This window comes from Pleurodeles waltl, chromosome 5 (genome assembly GCF_031143425.1).
Source record: "Pleurodeles waltl isolate 20211129_DDA chromosome 5, aPleWal1.hap1.20221129, whole genome shotgun sequence".
NCBI classification, from domain to species: domain Eukaryota; kingdom Metazoa; phylum Chordata; class Amphibia; order Caudata; family Salamandridae; genus Pleurodeles; species Pleurodeles waltl.
This window is the reverse complement of record NC_090444.1, coordinates 1,651,830,448-1,651,852,729: the sequence shown is the minus strand read 5'-3', so window position 1 is coordinate 1,651,852,729 and position 22,282 is coordinate 1,651,830,448.

Genomic DNA, 22,282 nt, shown 5'->3' with positions numbered 1-22,282 from the left:
GCATTGGACATTGAACAAAAGCTGCATTGTAGTTACCACCCTGAAGCATCAGGACTAGTAGAACAGATGAATGGTACATGGAAGTCGAGGATAGCAAAAAAGTGCGCAGCCACCAATATGAAATGGCCAGATGCATTGCCCTTAGTGCTAATGTCGATGAGAAATACCCCTGATAAGAAGACAGGACTATCACCCCATGAAATTCCCATGGGCAGAGCTATGAGACTGCCCACAGTACCTGCAAATGCTCTTGTGAATATCACGGATGATATGGTGTTGGACTACTGCAAAGGTTTGGCTGATGTGGTTCGCTCTTATTCCCACCAGGTGGAGGCCAACACATTGCCACCAATCAGTGATCCAGGTCACAACCTGCAAGCCGGTGACTGGGTGGTTGTCAAGAAGCACATGAGGAAGTCGTGTTTGGAGCCGCGCTGGAAGGGGCCATATCAAGTAATACTGACAACAACCACTGCTGTGAAATGTGCAGGCGTTCCAAACTGGACACATGCCAGTCACACAAAGAAGGTAACATGTCCAACTGATGAGGTACTTGAAGTATCCGACTCAGCAAATCCAGAGAAAGGAGTCTCAGGGCCTGAAAATAGCCAAGGGGGAACTGAGACTGTAGGAGAGCCCGCTGAGAACAGCCTAGTCCCTCAAACAGTGAACGAGTTTGAGAAAGGTGACAGTGTGCCTATCTCAGTAGAGGCAGCGGGAGAACTGAATCAAGGAGAGGTTCTCCCAGAAGTAGACGGATACGGGTTAGAGCTTGAACCCGTTACAGATCCAGAAGAAGAAGAAGGGGAAATAGTAGAGAGGGATCAAAGCACACCGGCATCCCCTGAGCCAGTTGCAGGTCCATCAAGAGAAAACACCATAGCACAAGAGGAGGGTGCTGTTCAGCGTCCTGAAAGGACAAGCAGAAAGAAGACGCATAAGGGAGATAACTGTCCAGAGAAGCAGACTGCGAAAGAAAGGGTTGTACCAGGTGAAACGATAACAGAAGAAACTGATACATCCCGAATAGAGGATCTAAGTGAAGGAGAATTACAAAGTGAACGTAGGTTGAAGAGAAAAAGAACCGCAAATAGAAGGTACGCAGGGCCTGAATGGGCTTATGCAACAACATCTGAATGGCAACAAGAATTCTTAGAGTTCTATTTTGATCGAGAAGTACCAGGCCAATACTACGGTACCTGAAAACAATCAGAGAAAGAGACTGTGTTAAAACCGAAATTGAAATCGAAAAGCTGAAAGGCTGAGAAAGAGACTTATAAATTACTGGATGTGACACGGATTACCTGAATTGACTTTGAAACCCGATTATGACAAGCTGCTAACCTGATTTGACTAAAGGGTCCTGGAGTGAGTGAAAAGCTGTAAATTCACGCAGAGAGAGAGAAAAAGAAACTTTACAAAAAGAGAGAAAAAAAAAAAAAGAGCTTTTAAATCGTCCTCAAGTTGATTGTTTGTTTTGAATTGTTCTACTGTCTGATTCTTTACAGACCATGGCTTATAATAGAGGTAGTAGCAAGAAGGGTCAAGTGTGTGGTTGGTTGAGCCTGATATTAGGTATTGTGTGTGCAATAATAGTTGTGGGTGTGATTGTGGGAATGCCGTGGTTGGATAAAAAAGCAACTAACAATGCTTCAAGATCTGAGACCACAACACTAACACCGTGGGAAAAGTTTGAGGAGGATGCAAGACATTTGTATGAGGGAACTAACTCAAAGGGGGAACTTTCCACTAATGTCTTCTATCGCTTGTTGAATGAGTATGTTGAAACCATGGATGCAAAGAACTGTTATGTGTGCACAAAGATTCCTTCATCGGTGCAGGAAGGGGTCACCTATCATAGTCTCCCATTAACATATGGGATAAGTTGTAGTTTGCTACTAACAAGATTCTATAATCAAGAGCATGTGCAATATATTTATTCAAATATGGATGTGGTGTTTTCCTTTGTACCAGTGATTGAGTTTCTAAACAAGTTAGCTATAGAGCATAGTATAAAATTAGTTAGAGGTTTCTTTGAACCGACAATTACATTTGGGACAGCTTCTGCACACTGCAATAATCTGACTTGCTTATTGACACCTGTAGAGAAAAGTTTTTTAGATCATACTGATGATAGACGCAAAGCCTTGAAAGAAAGATTAGAAAAGGGGCTAGAGAAACGCACATATGCAAACGATTATGCTTACACTGCAATAAAAACGCAAGGCAAATTAGCTATAGATGCATTGCATTCAGGAAGGCTTTGTATATATAGGCCAAAATCTGATCATGACACTTTATTTGTGGGAACGAGTAAATGCAGGCATGTGTTTTTGTTTCAGAGTAAGTGGACATTCATGTTAAATGGACAGGATCCAGCGATCCCTGGAATCTATTATATCTGTGGACTTAATGCTTATTACCGTCTCCCTAAGGGATGGTATGGGACATGTTATTTGGGAATAGTTTTCCCAAAGATTTACCAGATTGATGACTTAAAACAAATACCTAAAATGTCTGAATTACAACATGCTAGACAAAAAAAACGAGAGACAGCGGCTGCTGTCGTTGGTGACATATTTGGAGCCATAATTCCTTCAGTAGGGGTTATCTTAAACTCCATAAAGATTCAAAAGTTGTCTGCTATTGTGGATAACATGCTGACAAACTTCACAGGGGCTATACTCCTGATGGACACTGAACTTGCTGCGGAAAGAGCTATAACTCTTCAAAATCGCCTTGCTTTAGACATTCTTTTAGCAAAGAGCGGCGGAGTCTGCAAGATGCTCAACGAGCTTCATTTTTGCTCATATATACCTAATAATAGTAAAAAGATTAGAGGTATGCTTACTAACCTAACTAAAGATAGTGCAGATTTAAAGGATTTGAAGAAACCCGGAGTGTGGGAGAAAGTGGGGAAAGGAATTGCCAGAGTAGGGAGCTGGTTTACCAATATATGGAGTGGGGTTCTTGCAAAAATACTCGGGGTCTATTAATTGTTCTGGCCTATTTATTAGGTTTATGGGGAGCATGCAAAATTAATGATAAGATTAAAAGAAATTGGACAAAGAGAAACAAGAAGAATGAGGAAAGCGAAAGGGAGAAAATGTTTAATGAAATCTGGGAAAGTACACACAAGGGACAAGATGTTGAAATGCGCATTATGAGCAAGGTGAAAAATTAAGTAAAAGGTCAAAAGGAAAGGTTTATGTGATGACGAACGTCATCAGAGGAGGGGCTGAGAGAGAGCGTAGTTTATATAATCTATATTAACATGAAAAGCTTATGAATTAATGTGTGATAATGCTGCATAGAAACTGCAATAATAATTTTGCTTAAACGTGCACCTGAAATGTGACCACGGGGAGTGGCCGCCAATCTATACGTGAACTAATAATGATGATTAAAACATTTATATATTATATTGAATAAGTTTATACTAATTATTAATGATTACGTGATTGAATTTGTGCTGAAATCCTTATAGGCCTTAAATTAGCATGAGCCGAAGATTAGCTGCTTGGCTCTCATATTAAATGTATTTTTCCTATCTTGCAGAGTGCTGACTCACAAAAGGACATGACCTTTGTTTTTCCTCAAACTAGAAGAGGAATGTAACCATGCTAGATCCGTTACCATGAATTCTTTCATTGCTTGTAGAATGATGTTTAACAAAATGAAACAGTGTAGATCAATGTAATGTACAAGGTCATTCAAACCGGTGAAGACAATGGAGCTACTGACCAAAAGATGTGCAAAGAATTACAGAAAGATGAAATCATACCGGACGTGCCACCTCTGAAGACGTCAATTATGGAGACCAATCAAAGACTTGTAAAATAATATGGGGTGGAGAGTTAGGTGACCTAATGTGTTTTCTGATAGGTTAAAGATAGTGGGGTATAACAAATGTCCAATAGAATTTTGGGGGAATGTACAACAAAAAAGGGATAAAAACCCATCACACAGGGAGCCATTTAGGTGGGTTAGGGGAATTCTATTGATTTTATCCAGAAACTCTGTCACTCTGTTTGGTGACTTATTGGTTTGTTTAAAACCATCCTCGCCCTTAGATTGCCCAATTTACACTTTTCCTCCTTATGAGGAAAGTGCCTTTTTGTCCCGGAGCTGAGTCCTGACTGATGGCGTTCGACTGATGTCCTGAAGACGAAGACTGAACCTGTGCGCTGAACTAAACTTTGGAGGGTAACTATGACAATACAATTGTGATTTGTCTGTTTGCTTTTCCTTTCTAGGTACCAACTGCTTACTTTTGACAGAGACCATAGTTAGGTGTTTTCCAAATTGATGTTCTAAATTGTTTTGCATGAAGCCCAACATGCTAATGCTAATCAGTGGTTAGGACAGGTATTCACTAAACTGACACAAATAGACAAACGACCGAAACTATGCTTTGTTGAACTGACGCGTTATTGACATTCGGCTAAATTGATCTATGTTCACGCCGTGTTATGTCCTGATGTTTGTGATTCTCGCATTAATGAAATCTTACCAAAGTTGCCATATCGTGACTATGCTATTATGTTTCTTGGTGTTGAGATTAACGCATCTGCTCTTAGATCTGTAATCAATAGGGAATAAACTCATAAAATTCTACTAAACTGGTGTGGTTATTCATGACTGCAAGGTCATGGTAGTGTTGTGAATTGATTAATGACTTTGAAATGCATTGTTGTGGTAAATATTGATGACATTATTGATGTATTGATTGACATATTGATTAGGTATCTCGTCCTAAGGTGTCTCTATGCTGGGTCAAAAGATTCATTGGCCTAAAGCGAGTCCCGATGTGTAATAAATTATCATAAAGGGACGCGTTAACAATGTCAAGCATTGACTAAGAAGATAAACAAATGTATGCATTTCCACAAACCCTTTAGTACCATGGAAAATGAATTCATGGTGTAGGGAAATCATCAGACGAGATGATTGTAGACACTTATATCACAAATTACAGACAAATCATATTAATCCTGACCATAGTGAAAAAATACTCCTGTCTCCTAACTTTGCAGGATCTCTCAGCTGCCTTCAATGCAATTGATCATTCCACCCTCGTCCATATCTTTTCTCAAATAGGTTTGACTGCAATTTTTGTTCAGCCCACCACATCAGTTAATTTACATGAACACCTCTAGGTCCTAGAAGATAACTGTCACCTCTGAGGTCCCACAGGGTTGAATCTTCGTCTCCCTTTTCTTCAACTTTTACAAGTAGCCTTTTGACACACTGCTTAGTGATAACAGCATAGAAATTCACCAACACTCCAAGTCTTCTCTGTTGCGGAAATCCAGCTTCTCACATATTACCTGTACCTCATCAAGACCTGGATGTCCAGCACTTACCTGAAACACAATCCCAAACCAAAAAAACTCCTACTATTCACCAAGAACAAAAAGCAACAAGTAGTGCAAATCTGATTTCACAAAGTGAGCCTGGATGGATTCCATACCCCGACAATCACCTAATTCCAAGTCACTCAAGTGCCTAATCAGTTAGAACAGATCTAAATCGAACAGGAGTGATGTCCAGGATTGAGTCGAAGGAGGAGTGGTCCAGAGATGATCCAGCCCGGGTTGGATGAGCGACGAGCGGTCAGGTTTCTCGTGTGGACGAAGGTTTAAGCGCAGTAAGGTTGGGGGAGTGCTTTTCTGGGCTGTGTTTTGCAGCTGGGGTGAGGTTTGTTGACTAGTGGATGAGTGATCTGTTACTTTTTACTTTATACATACACTGTGCCGTCAATGTTGGCCATCTAAGGTGGCAAGTGTAGAGCGTTGGGGGCGAGAAATTCATGTTTGTGGGTTTTTTCAGTGCCTGATCTTTGTGCGGGCTTTATATTTTTGTAATCTTCGTTCGCGCTGTGTCTGTCTCGAACTTTGTTACCTGGACATACGTACTGGGCACCATAATATATTACGCGTGAAAATCAAGGGTTAGGATTTTATTTCTTATTTTGAAAACGTAATGTTCCCGAACTGAGCCTTTAATATCCTACCAGGATAGGGTTATTTCGATCAACGAACATAAATACATTTTATATGCATCTTGTTACTGAAAAACACTTTACGCGTTATCACTGTCGCATTTCGTCTTGAGTGGGGCACGTATCTCAGAATGAAAGCATAAACATGCCTCTTGAGCGTGCACTTGATGAGAATACTTTTCTCAGTCTGGTTCTATTCTCTTCATAAACCTTTGACGCCTTTTTAAGCAGGTGAGCAAGCAAATACCATTTCATTTGACAACTTAACCCGCTGCTGTCAGTGCCACAATAACAGGAACTGAAACAGGACCAGGTAAGAGAAACCTACAAACACACTGATGGGAATACATCTGATTATTACATCGCGCCCTCCTTGACAGCCCCTGAATACACCCAGACATTACCTTCATGCATGCCCTTGAAGATGAATCTGACTGGATTAAAGGGGTTTGAGGGGGCCCGCCTAAACTTGTGTGGAAATCATGGAATGGTCCTGGCAATAAAATGCTTTGGGCTCTGTTCACGAACAAGTGATAAATGTACACCCGTATAAGTCAGCCTACATAATGACAGAAGTTTTTTTTAGAGATTTTAGGAATTCATAAACAGTTCCAGTAGAACGTCTGGAAAGCTGTGCATTTGATATCTTGAATGGGCTCCTATTCCTACTGGGCCCATTTTAAAAATGTGTTTCTGTAACTTCCTCTTGTATTACTCCTGAATTCCAGGCATACGCCAAGAGTACTCCTAGCTTACTCATGAAATTCATGAGTTACCATGAGTCCTACAAGAGTAAAACACACCTAATCATACATCAATCTTCGTCAATGAAGCCCACTGTGGGAAATTCTGCAAAGAGTAGAACTATCTACAAGAAGAGTGGAACCTGTTGCGCGAACACATTTTATTTAGTTTATTCTCCACAGGGTAAATATTTTTTCCTGTTTAGAAAATCCTTCCTCTGCACCACTTCCAAATACGGAGATGATTTATTCTCATTCCCATCCAGGAAAGGAAGATAATAACTTTGCAACTCTTTCCGGGTGGGAAGGGGGAAGACTTCAATTTGTGAATACTTACAAATGTACATGTTTGTATGCATTCCCAAAGATACCCAACAAACCATGCGGCATATTTATGAAAAGCGGCACTGCACCTAGTGGAGCGCCACTTTTCGTGCGCTCCTTAGTGCCCCCTTAACGCCACCATGTGTGCCCCATATTTAATATATGGTGCACCATGGCAGTAGTTAGGGAACTAGCGGCAGAATTTTTTACGCTAATTTGGCGCTTTGCAGGATTAGTGTAAAAAATGTTGACGCTAATCCTGAAAAGCACCCGGAGGCCCATTGTAACCAATGGGAGCCTCCTTTTAATGCCTGCTTAGAGCAGGCATTAAAAGTGCCCAAAAAATGATGCAAAGAAATCTCTTAGATTTCTTTGCACCATTTTTTCAGCCCCACTAATGGGGGAACGTCCCTTGTGCCTACATTATGCCTGGAGCCGGCATAATGTAAAGCAAAAGGTTACAAAATGCATGCATTGCACCACTTTGTAAATATGGCGCAACATGTTTGACCATCTAACGCCATAGTGCCAAAAAAATTATGCTAATGTGTTGTTAGAATGGCACTAGGCCCTCTTAAATCTGAGCCCAAGTATTGTAAAGACCACTTCTCTCCACCTGCGTCGCATTTATGACTGTGAAGTTCTCCGCACTCATGGCAGAGGAACCCGTATTAGTAAATCTATTTTTGGCTGCTAGGAATACTTTTGTCATTTCTAAGTAGATGTAACTGTGGTATTTTAAGTTGAAGACTTATGTTAAGAACGTAAATACAATTATGAATTAGGACCAAAGTGCGCCGGCTCTGACCTACCACCTTCAATCACTCCTATCTCTAGACAATACACAGCTGTAGTTATCAATCGCTTTAAATTATTTGAGTTTTTCTCCATTTTACTACATCGGAAGGAATAAACAGGGAAAAGTGTGATCTGATGACAAGTACATGTGTTTCTGTCAAAATGTTCACGTTCGGTTCACAACTCTGGCCAATTCCATTTGCATGAGCCTTTTCCTTTTTCAGTCAGGTGTAACTGTGTAATAAGACACATTGGGCCTCATTCTGACTTTGGTGGGCGGCGGAGGCCGCCCGCCAAAGTACCGCCGTCAGAACACCGCTGCGCGGTCAAAAGACCGCCGCAGTAATTCTGAGCTTCCCGCTGGGCTGGCGGGCGACCGCCAGAAGGCCGCCGCCAGCCCAGCGGGAAACCCCCTTCCATGAGGATGCCGGCTCCGAATGGAGCCGGCGGAGTGGAAATAGTGCGAGGGGTGCAGTTGCACCCGTCGCAATTTTCAGTGTCTGCTATGCAGACACTGAAAATCTTGGTGGGGCCCTGTTAGGGGGCCCCACGACACCCGTTACCGCCAACCAGGTTCTGGCGGTCAAAACCGCGAGAACCAGGCTGGCGGTAAGGGGGTCGGAATCCCCATGGCGGCGCTGCTTGCAGCGCCGCCATGGAGGATTCCTCAGGCCAGGGGAAAACCGGTGGGAAACCGCCAGTTTCCCTTTTCTGACCGCGGCTTTACCGCCGCGGTCAGAATAGGCCTGGATGCACCGCCAGCCTATTGACGGTGCATCCGCGGTCCCCGGCCCTGGCGGTCCATGACCACCAGGGTCGTAATGACCCCCATTGTCTCTCAAAACTAGCCCTTCATCTGATGATTCATGCAATCCTATTGGAAAACGCTGTTAAAAGAAATAACCACAAAACAGTAGAATATCTAACAGAGGGAGTTTTATGACCCTAGGGACATAGGGCCAGATGTACAAAGCGTTTTGCATGGCGCAAACTGCGAAATTTGCAGTTTGCGCCATGCAAAACGCGCATCACGATGCACATTCCCATTTTGCGAGTCGGTACCGACTCACAAAATGGCAATGCGACACGGAAATAGGAAGGGGTGTTCCCATCCTATTTGCAATTCGCACCGCGATGCAGAATTGCTTTGTGACCACAGACGCAGTCACAAAGCAATTCTCATTTAGCACCCATGTCAAGTGGGTGCTAACTCATTCGCAAAAGGGAAGGGGTCCTCATGGGACCCCTTCCCCTTTGTGAATGTCGCCAAAACTATTTTTTCAGAGCAGGCAGTGGTCCAATGGACCACTGCCTACTCTGAAAAAATGAAACCAAATGGTTTCATTTTTTCTTTTGTATTGCAACTCGTTTTCCTTTTAGGAAAACGGGCGGCAATACAAAAAAAAAAGAAAAACTGCTTTATTAAAAAAGCAGTCACAGACATGGAGGTCTGCTGTCTCCAGCAGGCCACCATCCCTGTGAGTGCAGGGAATCGCAAGGGGGTCGCAAATTGCGACCCACCTCATTAATAACCTATTAATATTACTCGCAATTTCTGAGTCGCAAAATCATATATTCCTACATCTGGCCCATAACCTCTGACTTCTGTATTCCATCAGTAGCGTGTGATAATCACTCAAAAACGGGGTAGCATGAGATTTCCTGGGGAGTTTACATATCAGGCATGCCATTCATTTTGGATCCCTTGCTGTCTATGGATAAACATATTTGGAATGCCCACATAGGTCGAATTAGCGCGATTCAGTCTGGAAAATACACGGCCATTACCATCATTTTAAGAGTAGCCTGAGTAAGGAACAAGACTATTTTCCTAATCATTTTCTCCATGTAGATATATTTTAATACTACATTTCCAATATGTGGTTTCAAAGATAACTCACAATCCACAATGACCCCTAGGGTTTTATCATTTGCACTGGGGACAGCAAGACTGAGTGCCTGATTTATACTTTTTAAGCAACGCATTTGCGTCATTTTTTGACGCAAAAGCGATGCAAACGTACAAAATTTAATTGTATTTTGTAAGTTTGTGCCGCTGTTGCATAAAAAAATGACGCAAATGCGGTGCTAAAAAAGTATAAATCAGGCCCTGATTTCTCTATTTCAGTCCTTTCTGTGTTTAATGTTAGATGGTTATTTTCCATCCACTCCCAAATAAACACTTGGGGGGCGTGCAAGACCATGCAAGGTAGCCTTGCATGACTTGATAAATCTAACTTAAGAGTTACGTTGCTCTTGCGCCCCCTTGCGTTACACAAGAGCAAGTAACTCTTTGATGAATTTGGCCCTTGGTGTCCTAAAACTCCTGTTGAATTGCAGAAGTACCATCCAATTGAAGTAGTAGTTAGGAGTCGTCTTCATTATTGTAAAGTCTGCATTCTCTGTTGGCTAATCCTTTATCAACGGACTGACACTTATGGTACACAAATGATGAGATACTGGAGACCTTTGAGGAACACCTGCACAGCACTAGCCTTAAAGGAAGTACGCTGTACTGTTTGTGATCAACCTTCTCAGAATGATTTTATCCATTTCAGTGACCAACATTGAAGACTGTCTGCTTCCACATGGTTGACATGTTTATCATGGTTGATTTTGTCAAAGACAGCGGATAAGTGTAAAGGACAGCACAGATGTCTGCCCTTTAGCCGCACTCCAAAGCAACTCGTCTATAACTTAGAGAATGATAGATTATGTGCTGTGTGCTGGCTGAAATCCTGCTTGGAGGGGATCGAGGTAATCTGATTTTTGTAAGTGACATAATTTCTGTGCTATGTGGGCTTAGTACATTTTTGTAGGCAAGGGTGGGGAAGAGAAATTGGCTGATAGTTTTCAACCAGTCTCTCTAAACCTTAGTTATGAAGGCCTTTGCAAGAACTTATTATGTTTCCTCTCTGTGCCAAGATAGGCCTGTATGTCTATTTTATGATTTCCACAATTGACACAGCAAGCCTTTTGAACTATGGACCTAAATCAAGCTTTTCCTACAATTATGAAATAAATTATTGAAGACGATTTGACAGAATATATGCAACTCCTCAGAGCACAGAAATCAGCAAGGATATCTGTGTTGCATGCAGGACTGATTTTGTGAAGGACATCTTTCTGCAGAAAAATAATACACAGATACCTTTTCCTCTTTCTATGTATGCTGCACACATAGAAAGAGGACAAACATAATTATCCTCATTACGCCTCTCCTGGGGAAGCGTATATTTTTCATCCATTCCCAGAATTACAAATTCTTGTAAATCTGTGAATGTGTCAAAATCCATGGCAGCTGCCTGGAAACACCCACGCAACACCCATGGAAAAGCCTTCCGGATGCAGAGTGATGTAACGCAGCGATTTGCACTGCATTACTTTATTCAAGATTTATGAAGCTACGCAGAGCCACACTAGGTGGCCTTGTATGGCTTCATAAATCTCACTTAAGGTTTGTGCTGCTCTTGCACCAGGTTGAATGGACACAAACCAGGCCATTAACATGGCCCTTTTTGACCACTCACTTAGCTACTAAGGAGAGAACCTCTGGAGCTCTGTGCCTCCAACCATATTAAAAATAGAGCTATCAACCAGTCATGGCTCGCGGGGGTTACAAGGGTGGTGCACAGCGGAAGGGAATATTATTAATATAAAATTAATTTTTAAAAATACTTACCTGAGCGCCACACCACCGCTCCTCTGTCCTCTTAGCAGGCACAGGCTCCCAGTCTGGCCTGCGGCCAATCCTGACCCTGCTCAAAGCAACGTCAGGCTTGGCTGGAGCTTACAGCCAGTGTGCTTCCAGGCAGCCAGTGCCAGGCTGGAGAGAGCACAGTGCACTTCCCTCGTCTCCATCATCCCCATGGCCTCGCCCCTTTAACAACAAAAGGATAATAATCATAGTTTATTATCCTTCCGTTGTTAAAGATTTGCAGCGGCTGCTGCTGGCGGGGGAAGCACTTCCCCACCATAGAAGAGGAGGTGCTCTCAACAATTTCATGTAAAAACTGCTGCATTTCATGGGTCAATACTGACCACACCAACAGACTTCCCTTGGCCCTAAGGCAAGGTATACTAGCTTGCCTTCAGAGCAGGGAAATGGACAGGTGGGGTCCCATGAGCATCTACTGCCCTGGGGATTACGACCTCATTCTCCACCAGCCTTTTCATGGTGGTAGCACTGCCATTAAAAGGCTGGAGAAGAACAGGTGCAGGGGGCTCCAGGGGGGGCCTGCACTGCCCATGCACTTGGAATGAGCAGTGCAGGGGTCCCCCTGGCCAGCACCCTCACAAAGTTCACTGTCTGCTTTGCAGACAGTGAACATTGCAAGGCTGCTGGTGCACCCTGCATCCTACAGCATTGCCGTTGGCTCGATTATGAGCCGGAGACAATGCTGTGGGCTGTTTCCCGCTGGGCCAGCAGGAAACTCTTAATGGGCCTGGCGGGGACGTAGCCACTATGGTGGCAACCTCCCGGTCGCCAGTCTGGCGGATGGCCTAAACCATCCACCAAACTCGTAGTAAGGCCCACAGTCTCTCTACATTAATATTAAGACATTAGCCAACATAATAGTATGAATTTGGGAAAATAATGGCACACTATAAAAGTTCAAGTTCATATGGTTTTATGATAATGATAAAAAATGCAGAAAAAATAAGCAAGTCATAACTAAGAAGCAACATAGGAGGCCCTTAGGCATTAAAGAAATTAGCTGTGATGTGCAATATGAAGTGCACCAGGACAATCAATACAAAACATATAACAACAATTTAAAGTAACACTTTTAAAAATGTCACAACTGTTAAACAATAAGTAACTTGCAAGAAGATGTTTTATGTGTCTGGAACCCTAAAAAAATGTGTTCATGTTTATTCATTTCACTTACTCCGACCCTGGATAATGATTCAAGTAGCTGATTCATGCGCTCTGAGTCATAACCCATTCCCCTAATTCTGTTCTGAAATTTGGAATGTCTTCCAAATCAATTTTTTTCAAAACAACACTGAGAGCCTGACTGAGAACTTAGCGGATGGGTTACTCTGTCACAAATGAAATCTAAATCCCACAAAATAGAATGGGATTTAGATTTTGGCGACTGGGATATCCGTCACAGTTGTGACAGAGTTACCTGTCGGCTGAGTTCTAATTCAGGCCCTTAGCTGGATATATTGCAACTAAATTAATAGCTGTATGATCCATAGTTAGTCTTTTCGGGAGGTCCTCACTTGAAAGTGTCATTTACACTAAGTCAAGAAAATGCTGTTTCTCTCTGTCACTCAATGTGTATGTTTTATATGAAATCTTTACATCTCTATACTCTCATATATTTATGAGAGGCTTGCGCCACAGTTGTGTCACTTATGGTGACATAACAGCGCATATCTTTCAACCATATTTATGAGGCCACGCAATGCCACTTTGCGTGGCTTTGAATGGCCTCATAAATATGGAGTAGGGCAAGGCATTGCAAATCACTGCATTGCTGTGGAATGCACCAAAGAGGCATTCCATGGACATTGCGTTGGGTTTTCCCATGCAACACCCATGGATATTGATGCATCCCCAGATTTACAAGATCCTGTAAACCTGGAGATGCACCAAAACTTTACACCTCCTCAGGGGAGGTGAAACGAGGAGAAATATTTGTATTTCTCCTTATTTTTTCCTCGTTCTATGTGTGCTGTATTATGTATTCTGCAGCATACATAGAAAGAGGAACAAGCCAACAGGATTGTTTTTGAGCAGAAAGGTGCCCCTTACTGCACAAAAATAGTCCTGTAGGCAACGCAGACACACTTGCACCATGGTGAAAGGGTGCCTGTGTTAGCAGTAGGGAGCCAAAACAGCACCAGCACAGGATGAAAGGGCAGGTATGTGCCATATTGCATAAATACAGTGCATTGCTACCCTTTCCTCTTGACACAGGGTTTCTTTTTGACTTGCTGTGCTGCCTTGTGCCAAAAGCCCACAAATCTGGCCCTTAGTTAGAATTACAGGTTTAGTAAATCCATTCTTACATGCAGGTTTCAGTAAACAGTGACTTTAGATATCATGAATTAATTTTGTTCAGCTGAAGTTGGCAAACAGATTATTAAAAAAAAATCTATACATGAGTAATTGAAACAACAATACATTAATAAATAAAAGAACACTTTAAAAAAAAAAAAACTTTGTTTTAAAACGTTGAATAGTATTTGCTTATTCAATGTAATTACAAGTTAATAAAATGTAAATCTTTTGTAAAATATTATTTAGATTTTATAAATATAATTAAAATCTTTGTTAACTAACAAGAACTTTTTTTCCAGTGCATTTCAATAGAAGGATAGCCCCTTTAACGTTTTTTCTTCTTTCCAGGTGATATTGATTACATTGCATGTGGCTGCAGGGCAACCATTTTCATTGCTGCATTTGTCAGGAGAGGAAGATAAAGTGTTGGGAGAAAGATAAGTCAGACATATTATTTATAGACGTTTTAGAACTGTTTAAGTCTAAAGGTGTCCGGTCGATGTTGGATCAAGGGTGCTGGTCTTGCTTTATATTTTGGTGTTGTATATTATGTTTTTGTTATTGCACTGCTAACAGTATGGGTATATCATTTTTGGGTTGGTAGTGGTTTTGGGACAATTTCTTAGATTGGAGAGGGGCATAGTTCAGTGCTTGTTCTAAGGAGTTTATGACCAGATGTCCTTATTGTGATCCTCTTCAAATTGCACTTAGGAAATTGGTATCCATAATGTATGATACTCTTTTGAGTTTCATCAGTGGATTTAATCAGTAATTCCTAGTAGGTTGCAAATAGACTTACCACATGCATATTAATGAGGTGGGTCACAATTTGCAAACCATTAGGAATTGTAGCCATCGCAGGAGACCACCATGTCTGTGACTGCTTTTTAATAAATCAATCTTTTTTTTTAATGCAGCCCGTTTTCCTTGAAGTTTCATTTCTAAGAGCACGCATTTAAGGTGCTAAAATATTACTGTTTTGGTCGCAAAACAGTAATACATACTATACTGATTCTTTCTTTGGAAGGGACAACCTCAATATGCACCTTTCAAATACCGGATCACAAATGTAAAATGCAATTCAGTAACCGGTTACTGAATAACATTTTGCCCTTTGTACATTGGAAAGAACATTTTTCCATCTCAAATGGCCCAATTCTGCGAATCGTGGCGACAAGAAAAATGCTTTGTGCATCTTTTCCTTAGTGCCATTTTTGGGTCTTTATACTGGGATTCTGTCAGACCTGCCATCCTTGGCATGCTCTCCCCTAAACATTTGCCTCTGCTTCCCTGGTTGTTGCTGTGTGCCGGACTCTGTTGTATGTGTAATTGACTTTTCCATAATTGGCATATTTGATTTACTAGTAAGTCCTTAGTAAAGTTCACTAGAGGTGCCTAGGGCCTGTAAATCAAATGGTACTAGTGGGCCTGCAGCACTGATTGTGCCATGCACATAAGTAGCCCTGTAAACATTGCTCAGACCTGCCACTGCATTGTGTGTGTGGCAAGTGTACCCACTTGCCAGGCCAAAACCTTCCCTTTTTGTGCATGTATGGCACCCCTAATACAGGCCCTATGTAGCCCCGTTGGCAGGGTGAAGTGTATGTTAAAGGTAGGACATGTACTTGTGTGTTTTTACATGTGCCAAAAGTGAAATACTGCCAAGTTCAGTTTTCACTGTTGCAAGGCCTATCTCTCTCATAGATTAACATGAGGGCTGCCTATAAATATCCTTAAAGTGCAGTTTCCCTTTGAGAGCAGATGGAAATATGGAGATTGGGGTCTCTGAACTCACAATTTAAAAATACATCTGTCAGTGAAGTTGGTTTTTAGATTGTTAGTTTGCAAATGCCACTTTTAGAAAGTGGCCATTTTTTTGCTTAAACCATTCTATGATTCTGCCTGTTTGTGGATTCCCTGTCTAGGTCAGACTGACAGTTGGGCTCTTTGTGAATCTCCTCTAGACAGTGACACAAAGGGTAAGCCATCTGGGGTGGAGTGGAGGGAGGAGTGGTCATTTACAGATGAATGGGCTGTGCCTGTCCTCACACAATGCAGTCTCCAACCCCCTGGTGTGTGTCTGGGGCCTGGCCTGGGCAAGGCAGGATCCTGTAAACAACAGACACTTTTCTTTGAAGTTGGGCAATTTTAAAGGCTGAAAGGGGTATACGTATTGGACCAAAAACCCTAGACTTTAGATCACTTCTGGATTCAAGAGGAACCTCTGTCAAGTAAAAGAGCTGTACTGATGAGGAGAAGTGCTGCCCCTGCCTATGACTGTGCTTTGTTGGGCTATCCTGCAGTTGCTGATTCTGCCTGTGAAAGAGGACAGAGACTGGACTTTGTGGTATTTGTCTGCTTGAGAAGAATCTCCAAGGGCTTGGATTGAGCTTGCACCCTGATCTGAAGTCTCAGGGCCATCAAAGACTTCCTCTGCCAGCACCTGGACTCTCTCCTGAGACTCCTGCCCTGCCAAGTTGTACCTAATCCAGTCCCTGGGCCCTTGAAAGGAAAAGCTGGTGGGAAATTAAGGAAAAGCAGGTATACCAACTTTGGATGACCATAGACTGACCCCCCTCCGGATTTCCGCGACGTCGCCTGCACCTGAAGCCATGCTCCTTGTTGGAGTGCAACCATCCTGCAGGCCTGATGCTACAGCAGCCTTACCGAAGTCCGCTGATGGATTTCTGTGCTGCCGCCTGCACCTGAAGCCATGGTCCTCGTTGGAGTGCAACGATCCCACAGGCCCTATGCTGCAGCAGCCCGCTGAAGTCCACGACTCCGTGAATCCCGAAGTGCGTGTCGCTGAAGTCTGTGGCACCTGACTTCGCCGCACCACGCTGTGACTGAAGGATATTGACCCCTCCAGAAGTGCGCGGATCCAGCTCTTCACACCGACACCGATTAACCTCCACTGCTCCGCAGCAAGGGCCTGATGCCTCTTCATGATGCCTCCGCTCCATAGTACCAGAACCAGTGCCGCATCGGATCGATCGACGCCACAATCTCTGACTCCTTGCAGTGGCTTTTTTCCACACTTTTGCTAAGGTACTGTACCTGGGGGTCCGTGTGACTCCGTATACGGAGCCAGTGGCCTCACATTGTTGGAAACAACTCCATCACGGCGCTGCTTAACAGCAAATTGCAGCATTGGTGCTTCTAGGCACTATTTTTGTGTTTTTAATTGCTAAAATCATATTTTTAATCGTCTATTGTGGATTTGTACCATATTTAGTCTTGTTTACTTAGATAAATATTTACTAATTTTCTAAACCTGTGATGTGTCCATTTTCCAGTGTTTCACTGTATTACTGTGTGTGTTAGTACAAATACTTCACATTGCTTCTGGGTTAAGCCTTTCTGCTGGTGGCAAGGGGGTGAGCAAGTGTTAACCGAGGATGGTTCTCCTTTGCCCTGACTAGAGTGAGGGTCCATGCTTGGACAGGGGGTAACCTGACTGCCAACCAAAGACCCCATTTCTAATGGATTCTATTTAGGGCTGAGAGGTGTGAGCTAGTTTAGTTCATGCAGGGTAGTTTTAATTTCTGCAGGGAGTTGGGTGGCTTATATTTTTTTCAGTGAAAGGGTTAAGTGATTTGGCAAAGGGGTTGATTTTACCACCTAGGCAATGTGTTTCTATTTAGAGTTGAGAGGTTGTGGGCTACTTTAGTTTAGGGAAGGATGTGGAGTAATTTGTTTTTAGAGACAGGGTTTAGGGAATTAGCATTCCGGGGTAGTGTCTTTATTAATGTTCAAAGATTAAATTTCTAGTTAGCGTTGATGGGTTTTTGGGAAAGTTATGTTTAGGCAAGGGTGGCAGGACTTCATAGCAATGGGGTTTCTTGTTTTATCAAAGTTCAGGGATTGAGTTTCTAGTTTGCCTAGAAGAGTTTTTGATTTGCTTTGCTTCATTATTCTCAGAGGGTTTTTTCAAAGTTAGGGGCTGATTACAAGGCTGGCGGTCCTAGGTTTGTAACCAGCCATGGTGGCACTGAACTCAGCACTGCCTGGCTGAATACAACCCCTCTTTCCACCAGCCTTTTTCTGGCGGGAAGAGTTGTTGCAATCTGGCTGGCAAACAGCCAGCATCATGTTCCAAGGGGGGCCCATGCACTGCCCATGCTTGTGGCATGGGCAGTGCAGGGCCCTCCCTGCCCAATGCTCAAACAAAAGTTTAGCAGAAGAGGGACAAATTAAGTAATTATTACACGAAACCAAAAATGACTCCTGGTTCGGAGGAATAAAGCTATTTTCCTTATTTATTATATTTGTAAATATACACACATGTATCAAGGTCAGAGTCAGACTTCCTACCTATACACAAAAGACACTACAGTGGGTTAGAAAACACTTAAATGTACATATTTACAATCATCCCAAACATGTAAAACATAAGATCCATACAATATAACTACATATGTGCCCTACTCCAACGATTTCTAAAAAAGTCACAACACAAAATCTCATAAACAAAGTGATCAACAATTATATGGTGCCCAAGGATATTGCACCCAGCTGTATACTGCCTTAATTTTCTTTATCCAAGGCAGTAAGAAGTGCTAGATAGGTTTCTTTTGGAATCAATTGATTATTTGATCGGACTCCTTGGACCCATTGGCAATATGTCGACGCGTTTCGGCCTGACAACTATAGGCCTCATCAGGACTGTCGGAGAACACTGGCAACACTTTTCTTTCAATTATAGGGGGTATACGAGCTTCGAATGCTAACTAATGGCGCCCTTCGTTTACACACCGGCGTCTGTGCAGTCATTTCACCTTGTTTTTTTAAGCTTTTAACAAACGCCACGGGTCCGCACTATCGGTGTCAGAACACGCAGCTGTAACGCTGTTCCTCCTCTGGCAAGAATATCCCTCCCTGCCCAGCACCATCGGAATGCACATTCCAAGGAGGCTGGTGTGTTAGGATATTGCCCTTTGCTTCCTTAAAGGAGCCAAGGCCAATATCGTAATGCTGTTCCTGACGGGCAGCCCAGCAGGAACATGTATTACAATGTTCCTGCCAGTCAACCTTGCAGGAACATTGTAATGTACTCGGGGAGAGCGTCACTGCCATGGCGGTGGACCACCCCAGTAGTTTGGCAGTCCTGTGGTCGGACCGCCAAACTCATAATGAGGCCCTCAGTGTTTTGGCTACAGAATTTAGTTTGCCAAAGGACTATGCGTTTAGTTTTTCTACTATATGCACTTTTTTTTTTTTTTAATTGGGCTATTTATAAAGTGATTTCCTTTTGCTGGAGCGGGGATTGCTTCAGTTAAGTTTTTGGTTTACCATTCATCAGGGCTAACCCCCGCCTCCTCAGATTGATGGATCTTTGGTGTTGGCTGAGAGTAATCAGGAACTATAAATTACATTATATTATCATCACAATCTCTAGCCTATTTCAGTCAATGGTGAGCGTTTGGTATAAGCTAAATTATTATTAAAATTTTAGAAGTTCATCTTTATTAGAATCATCATAAAGTTCATCAATAGCAGTCATTAGCTTGTCAATAATCAAAATAAGTAATCAATAATTGCAATAAGCACATTCCATAAATTAATGAATCTCTCTTCATGCAATGGGAAGGAAAAAGCTATCAATCTCAGAAAATCACAAAGAGCTCTGAATGTGGGAGAAATCAAAAGTATAAAGCTTCAGCATCAGAATCAGTTCAATAATACAGTAATCAGTCAGGGCAGAGCTTCTCATAAAGAGAGGTCCAAGAAACTCAGTAGAGTCTCTAAGCAGGAAAGGGATAAGGTGAATGGTGTGGTGAAATGAGGTAACCTACACTAACTACTATAATTATTTTGAAATGTTGGACATTGTTGAAATGAGTCCCGCAATCTGACTCTTGAGAAACCGGTAATCTGAACCTGGATAATAATTCTCTCAACAGCAGTTTAGCTACAGTGAGTCTGTCATTTCTCCATGTTGAGAGAATGCACAGTATATCCAGGGTGTATCTCAGCCCGTTACAAACAGGCATCTTGATAAAGTCCATCTGCATTCTGTTGACGGCAACACCTGATCTTCCTATTTGACTTAATGTGACTGGTGTCCTTTTCCCCACATTTACCTGTTGACAAGTCACACATCGATGACACAATTCTTCTGCAAGCATCCTAAATCTGGGATTAAGCCAATTTTATCTGAACAACCTCATCATTGCATCCCTCCCATGATGTATAGGACCATGGAAGTGTTGTGTCATGGGAAACAAGAATCTGCTTGGCAACACTGGTTTTCCATCTGCTGAAATCCACGTACCATATGCATTTTAGCTACACCCTGCTCTAATCCAACCCTGCTGTTCTGCTTCTGAAACCTCTTCCTGAGACCTCTTAAATTTTTTGAAAGTATCATCCACTGACAACAACATTAAAAAAACAGTGTCCTCTTCAGATTAAATTGGATATATCTAGTTAAATGTTCATGCCACAAGCATTTTCCCACTAGGTTATTAAAACCTTTGGTGGGTGTCTGCACCAGACTTATCCGCATATTTTCGAAATGGTCCTATTTGGCCTTCGGTTTGAGTGTCATATTCATTTTCGTGCTAGTATCTCATATTGTTCAATTACAGCTTCTAAGGGAACTAATGTTAGTGAAATGAGAAGTTTGTTTCCACTTGAAAAAAATGATTTAAAGAATAGGAATAAGATAAGAATATTTATCATACAAAGACAGTTTTTGTAATACCTTCCAAATCATCTGACTAGAAGCAATAACCATGAATATGGTTTGTTGGGTACTTTGATGATGACTGGAATGTGTGAGAATTCAAAATCTGTTATTATTTGTAATAAGGCATAATGTTCTGTTTGTTTCAGATGAGTGTTGGTAATTAATTCTATGTATGTGTCTGTTTATTAGGTATTTTGGTGACTACTAGGGCAATGTCATTGTTGTTATAGTTTCAATGTATTGCATATATGTGTTGAACTGGTTTTGGACAGGTTTAAAATGTGCCACCAGGTTTCATAGTTGTAAAAAAGCAAAAGTTTAGATTTTGAGCATAACATTAGAATTCTGTTTTCCCCTCTTTTTTTGTACATTAAGATTTGCTTAGTATCACATGTAACATTTGATTTTCCAGGAAAATTAATTTAGCAAATAAGTAGTGCTAGTGATGGATTTTCATTTCTTCCTTTTCTCTTTCCCTGTGTTGCTCTTTTATAAATTGGTGGTCTTTGTGCTGCAGTATGACTGGGGAGATTTACAATGAATTCTTTTAGAATTTCAGTAGTTGATAGATTAGAAGTACTGGCTTTGTTTTTTAGTTCTTCTTCAGAACTTCTAACCTCTGTATCAGTAGTTGATGGAGCATTTTATGCTCAGTACTATTGGCTACATTTTTGCTAATTGTGCACATTCTTCTGATGCACCTTCCTGATCTGCAGGAAACACGCTTTTACTGGGGTCTTTTATTACTGCTCCTACCTCTGACGTAGGTATACCCTTTATGTTAGATGTAATCTAAGGTATATGTGTTGGCATTTTCTAGAAAATAAAAAAAATTATAAACATATGCGTTACTCAACTGCGTTCTTTAACAAAATATTACAGCTGCAGTTGCTTTGTATTCATAAATATTCTTCTTTAATTTGTACTTTTAGCTTTTGATCTTAATTCCTCTTTCTGTTTTATTTCTTTGTATGGTGATGTTCCTGATATTTGAGATGTCCGTGAATTCTTTCAGTTTAGTTTTTTTCTTTATAAATATCTGTCACTTGATTGTCAGTAATATTGTTCAGTGAAATATTAAAATTTTTATATTACATAATAATTTTAAAATCTATTTTTCAGGGACGGCTCGGGGGAGGGAAAAGGGGTGGATGCGCGCAAGGTGGGGGAAAACCCCCAACATATATTAATTTGAAAAAGAACCTCTTTTGCTTCACCCGTCTGATCTGCTCCCGTCCTCCACTGCAGGCACAGGCTCCCAACCTGCCCTGTGTCCAATCCTAACGCTGCTTTCATGATGCTGGCAGCATGAAATCAGCGTTAGGATTGGAAGGAGTGCCCAGCCAGGGCGCTCCGAGGCAGAGTGAGAGTCTCTGCCTGCAGTTTCAACCGGGCAACACAGTGTCAGGTTGAAGAGAGCCCAGTATCATGTGTGTATGACCGGCCCAAGACGGCCAGCCAAACATACATGCACACTGAGGGGGAGTGCTGTGTTCTTCCCCTTCGTGCTCGTTACAGCCCCAAGGCCCTGCCCCTTTTATTATAAAACAATAATAAATATAGTTTATTATCATTTTATTTGAAAAGTTTTGCAGCTGCTGCTACTGGCGGGGGGTGGCACTCCTCCACCATAGTGGACGAGCCGTCCTTGCTATTTTTAATTTTTTGTAATTGTTTTTACCTTTGTTTTGAAGATAGATGGCACT